Source organism: Kryptolebias marmoratus, linkage group LG16 (assembly GCF_001649575.2).
Source record: "Kryptolebias marmoratus isolate JLee-2015 linkage group LG16, ASM164957v2, whole genome shotgun sequence".
Taxonomy (NCBI): Eukaryota; Metazoa; Chordata; class Actinopteri; order Cyprinodontiformes; family Rivulidae; genus Kryptolebias; species Kryptolebias marmoratus.
In genome coordinates, this window is record NC_051445.1 from 4,977,739 (window position 1) to 4,983,738 (window position 6,000).

Below are 6,000 nucleotides of genomic sequence, written 5' to 3' on the forward strand. Positions count from 1 at the left end.
GTAATTCTAAATTTTATGGGATCTCACTGAGAAAAATATTAAGTGATTAAGTAAGAAATAATCAGCAGTTATGTCGCTGGTGAAACTATTCCCTTTTGCAGCCTCGACCATTGTTGCAACCTCAGGTGTTAAAGCATCTCGGTAGATCTGGGTTAGAAAGACTTCATTATCATATTCTGATACTTGCAGGAGACTAACACAGCTGTGCATTTAGATATGCTCACTCACTTCATCTGGCCCCTGACAGACTCTGACAATCTCTGATGAGCGCGACAAATGACTGCCTGTCTCTGAAACCCAGCTGGAAACAGCACCAGGAAAAAATGATTGTGCTTCTTCAAATGAGTGTTTTAACTGAAGTCACATGGCTGAACTGCAGCACTAGAACAACTGAACCCAGTCCCATTTCATCAAAAAACCTTCAATCTGAGAATCTGGATGAACAACCAGGAAATTTAATTTGAAGACTCTTTTCAACAGACAACAGTGTCCTCATGTCTCATGCTGGCACAGGGCTTTACTCTATCAATAAAAGTAGAGTACAGCTTTGCCTGCAGTCACGCTTCTCAGGGACACAAAAGCACATTATTTGAGCCGAGCCCATAAGTTATCTTGAGCTTAAGCCTCCTTTTCACTGAACAAATCCAGCTACAATATTTTGTTCAATATATGGATTGTGACACTATGAGAGTGCATGTTTGAAGGGGAGACTTCTTCAGAGGTTTAGATACTCCACTGTGAGGTTGTAATGAAAGAGTGGAATCAGATTGCAAGCCAGAATGCATGGCCAGCTTGTCTGCCTTAAAGGTTCACAACAGTAGAACCGTGGAATCTAGATGCACTTTCACAAAACACTTCATGCTGGGACTTAGACGCCTTCTGCCTTCTTGATGTGAATGGACGGAGGTAGCACAAAGGTTGAAGCCAACCCACCACTGTTGCAACTTTGTGCCACCAAGCAAGGTAGTAATAGAGCCATAACGATCAATATGTGGAAAGGTAAGCTACCTTTGCAGCTCAGGGACATCATGTAGTGATGATATACAGTCTGAATGACGACTCAGGCACAGGATTTAAAAGCCTGAACAAAAAACGGATTCATGATCGAGGAGAAGACAGATGGTTGACGTTAGTTAAAGAAATAGTTACCACAAAGAGAGATGTAAACTAAGTTTATTCAACACGATTTGAAAACGGTATGAGAGAGACGTTTGTCACACATTTAGCATGCAGTACTCCACGATAACACAACCAAGTTCCACTTCAGCCTCCTTTTGTTCCTCAAAGCTTGCTTCATTTCTGAAAGCTCACGTGTATTCAGGACGTGGCTGGTTTGATCGGTCATTTATGAATGATCAGAGGCGGCTTAACGACAAACTGGTCTTTGAGGTCATTTCACGGAAAAGAAGATTATGATGGTCATGAAGGACTTTACAAATGCCAGAATTGGGTTATTACAAAAAGAGCATCAGTACGGTCACAAGTCCACATAAAACCAAAAAGTAAAGGAGCAGGTCAGCACTCCCATTAACTATGACATCTTCACATCAGAAACAGCAGAGAGTTTATTTTTGATGAATCAGTCAAAGTCCAAATTATGCTCAAAACTCAAAGAAAAGGGCAACTGTGGCTGAAATAAACCTTTATTTTCCTATTTTCTAGTTATTATTGTGTTATTTGCATGTCTTTGATGCTGAGAAATGCTGTGCAACACAACCCAGGGGTCATCTGCGGGTCTCTGTGCATGTTTGGTAGAACTTGAATTGCACTAAAGACCTGATCTCAGGAGTGTTTAAATTCTGACAGCCTCAAACAGGGGCAAAGTGCCCGACAGGTCTTAGCTTTATGATTTTGAACTTTAGACCAAAGGAAAGATGAAGATCTGACACTTGCAAGTTCAGGTTTCTGGATTATGTTCTGACATCTTCTTGAAGGTTTCACCTCAAAGCTGTAATTTCTTACTCTCTAGGATGAAGCTGTTTGGTTCAGACTGTTTTTATTTTTTTATCTTCCCATGACACTTCAGTCCTAAAGGTACTCATTGCAAAGTAAAAAATCAAATATAAAAATGTTATCCTGAACTGAACCAAAAAGTGCTTTGAAAGAGTTTATTTCTAGAAATTTTCTAGATACATTGATATGCAATTATGAAATGTGGGTCCACACTCACTGTAAATGAAACACTTGGCTGAATGCACCGAAAACCACATCGAAGCTCGAGTCACATGACTGACCTACATTAGGCTGGCTGTAGTCTGTGCAGGTAAACAAATATAGCGGAATAGGACAGGTGTAGAATTGAGGATAAGACGTTCAAACAGAAATATAGGAGGGACTCTGCTGCTAAATGCAAAAGAAAAATAGAAAATCAAATAAGACAACTGTCAAGAAAAAATATCAAGGATCAAGCGGGGCTGTGGAGCACCATAAACACACAGCTCAGCATTTAAATGCATTTTAATGATGAGCACCTTTGGCTTTTGCAAAACTTCTAGAGCAGTAAACTTTACTGTTTCAACCAAACCTATTCTTATAACAAATCTGAGTTTAAATACGAACCAATACATCAAAACTATTTGTCAAATATTGCTTACTAATATTTTTTTTATTTAAGGACACATTAACCATTGATGTGACAAAAAAGTGTGGATTCTGTTTCTTACTTTATGAATTGTTTTGACTGGTCTTCATGACTGCAGTGAGTAGCTTTAATTGTTTTTTGTTTTTTTTTAATATTAACAGTTTTTGGGTTTATATCGCTCTCTCATTTTCTGGCATCACCACTGCAAATTTGCAGGATATACTTTAGGACGCACGACTCAAATCCAAACACTTCTGGTTTAATGTTCGCGCCATCTGTCACTTCACCCCTGAGTTTCCATATCACCTGTTTTATAATGCTAAATACTCCTCTGTGGTTCTCCTAAGCATTAACTGAACATGTCCGACTGGCAAAGACTCAGAGAAAAGCTGATCTACTCTTTTTTAACTGCTGGGTGCTCATCAGCACTTCCCAGCCCCCTTATCTGGACCATCTCCCTGGAGATCCATTCTGTGACACCTTTTTGGCAACCTGAACTTTACCTGCAGGTGTAGCTGAAGCACTCAGATGTCGGTGCTGCAGCACACCCCTCTGCTGCACTGAATAATGATGTAATAGATAACTGTTCCTCCTGCCTGCTGACATGCCAGACTTCTCTATGGAGGCATTTTTCTCATTGTCTCGCTGCCCTCTAATCCCAGTTACCCGTCTCTCTGAGATGCTGGGGAAAGGAAAAAAAAAGAAGCAAAGAACTACCTTTCTCGCAAAGAAAACTTTATGCTGACTTGAAGGGGGCTTTATTTGAGGTTTATTGATGCCATCAATTCAGGCTGCTTCCATCAGTGAAATGGTTTTCAGGTTTAAGAAGGAAATTGGAAGTTTGATAGCACTCTCTCCCGGGAGAGAAGCAATTACACACAGCAAATGAGAGCACAATTGTCAGAAATGGGCTCATGAAGGAGACATAAAACATTTCAGCAGCCACAATATCTTAAACTATATGAGAAAATAAAGCATCTGACATGTGCAGCTGGTCCATGAGGACAGGTGCACCACCCAAGAAAATAATAATCATTCAACTTCAAAAGTAGTTCCTTCAAATAATGTAAATTACTTAATTACTTTGCTTGCTGTGTATTGTTTTGTTCCGTGTGTTTTTCAACCAATTTAAATGGAATTTCAAATAGTTTTTTAGCGATTTGTTCTCCTTATTTGCAGTTATGGGGCAGGACAGCTCACCGCCTGCGTCTGTCAGCAGATTTATCGTATCTTCCTGCCGGCAGTGATCAGAACTGCAGGCAGCACCGACAGAGTCTCACTGAGGCAGAAAGAAGTCTGCCCCAATCAGACTGGACTCATTCTGCTGGTTTTAGCTCCATGATATGGACGTTACTAACTCTGGACCTCACTTGATCTCATCACATGCAGGAAGAGCATAAAGTATTGAGCCTGCTGTGTCCAAAAGTGGAGATTCACAGCTTTCAAATCCACCTGTGAAACTAAAATTAAAAGATATGTTATCTGTCAGCAGCCTGGACATGAACCAAACACAAAAAAACAAATTTTCTCTATTTTAAAACTATTTTCTTCAACATGTTGGGCCAATTTTCTGTTTACCTACAGTTGGACTGATCACAGGTGGAGATAGGTTCACTAATTAGGTGGTTTCTAAAGGTGCAAAAGGCTGAATAAATATGCACACACCACTTTTTCAGTGTTACAGGTTTTAAAAATATTTACCAGAAGTTTTTGTTGTTTTATTGTGGAATTTTAATTGTAAACAAATTATAGATCCAATCCATAAAGCTGTGCACTTGTCTGTATTTAATTTTAACTGAGTAAAAAAAGGAAATTCCTTTTTTTTGGAGGGGAGAGGTAAATATTAAACATAATATCCATTTTTCCCCCACAGTAAGTGTTAAATTTGTGTGGTTCGTGATTCAGGAAACAAATGTCTGTCCCACTAATATTTATGCTCAGGAGCCGCTCTGGTATTATTGTTGATAAATAAAATAAAAACACGATTTGAAGAAAGGCAAAAACAAACGTGTTTTATTGACGTTCCTGTCTGCTCACTTTGCTCCACACACACAGAGTCAAACTTGTCACTGAACGCGTCACGGCGCGATAAAAAGTTGCCAATAATAAAGCAAACGTGCTTTTCTCTGGGATTAAAGCCATTTGCAGAAATGAGGAGCTGGCTGACACTTATAAATGGTTTCTCATGGCGTGTTATTACTGCCACGCTGAAACCCGCCGGCTAACAGGAGATGGTCTCCAAGAAGAGGGTCAGCAGGAACTGAAAGCTTCGGGGACGCACTCTGATGTCAACTGAGACAAACTACACGAGGCGACGTCTCCTCGCAGTTTAAGGCTGTCAGAGAACTCCTCAAAGTATCCACGACCCCAGCTCAGACTGTAAACTCCGGAACAAGCGTGCAAATGCCTCCACAGCACCGCCACAACGCCTGGAGACGCAGTTGTCAGGACTGCCCGAGCACAGGAAGAAAGGCAAAAAAAATGTGAAACGCAGACACAAGCTGTTGAGGGGGTGACTTACCCGAGCGGTGTATCCACATCTGTTTGGATGGGACTGGATATTCAGCGCTCACACTTTTAGTTGCATTCAAAAACGTTTACACGAAGACGAGCTGTCAGTCTCCGCCGGAGCGCGGTGGCCACCAATCAAAATAATTCTTCCTACTTGATGTACAATGTAACTATTTAGTTATGGCAAATGGTGCCTAATCTATCCTGAGTGGCATTGGTTGGTGACTGACAGGGCCGCAAGCCAATGGGCGCGAGCCGTCCGCGCCGCTTCGACCAATCAAATCGTCAGCGCGGAGTTGGTGGAAGGTGAACTGAGAAGTAGGAAGGGCTGCTGGCGACATCATGTGTTAAGAGTTTATATCCCTCCGCTTATCATGTTTTGAGAGCGACCACTTCACTTTCGCTGCTTTATTTTTTACTTCTACGCTTTACAGCAGGAAATCAGAGTTAGCACACTGGTTTAAGAGCCATTTGTCCCCTCTCTAAAATGCTACATTCACCCAAACATACATGCATGTAGATCGTGTTTGGATGGTGGAGTCCTATTAAGTGCTTTTTTTACCAACAAAAGTGTCAAATCGATTTATTCTCGCCTTGACATCTGGCTTCGTTACAATTTGTCGTGAATTCCAGATATTACAAAGTAGCTAATATAAGATTACAACTGCGCTTTACTAGCTGTCGAGGAGGAAGTGGGAACGCGGGAGCCACTTCTGCCCTATATTACCCGTTCTTGGCGGAGGCATACAGTGTTTACAGTTGACGGTGGTAGGGACGTCACGGTGACAGATAGGCGCGTGCGACTCGCACTGGGCTGCAACACCTGCACAGAAATGACGGTGAAGCGAGCTCGAGCTTTAACGCAGCTCCGCCCGTGTTTTTTCTGGCACTGCTGTTAAATTGTTTTA

At 41.4% G+C, this 6,000-nt stretch overlaps 1 protein-coding gene across 14 annotated transcripts in view; it reads right to left on the bottom strand.

Annotated features, from left to right (window-relative positions):
- Positions 1-5,302, bottom strand: part of mef2d (myocyte enhancer factor 2d) — a 96,436-nt gene extending 91,134 nt beyond the window's left edge. For 8 of the 14 annotated variants that reach the window (XM_037980593.1, XM_025008670.2, XM_025008668.2 and 5 more), the window contains exon 1: positions 5,103-5,302. The gene's annotated coding sequence lies outside the window, so the exon portion shown is untranslated. The remainder of the gene's footprint in view (positions 1-5,102) is intronic. The other 6 variants (XM_037980591.1, XM_025008669.2, XM_037980592.1 and 3 more) reach the window with 3 other exon arrangements.
- Positions 5,303-6,000: the final 698 nt, after the last annotated feature.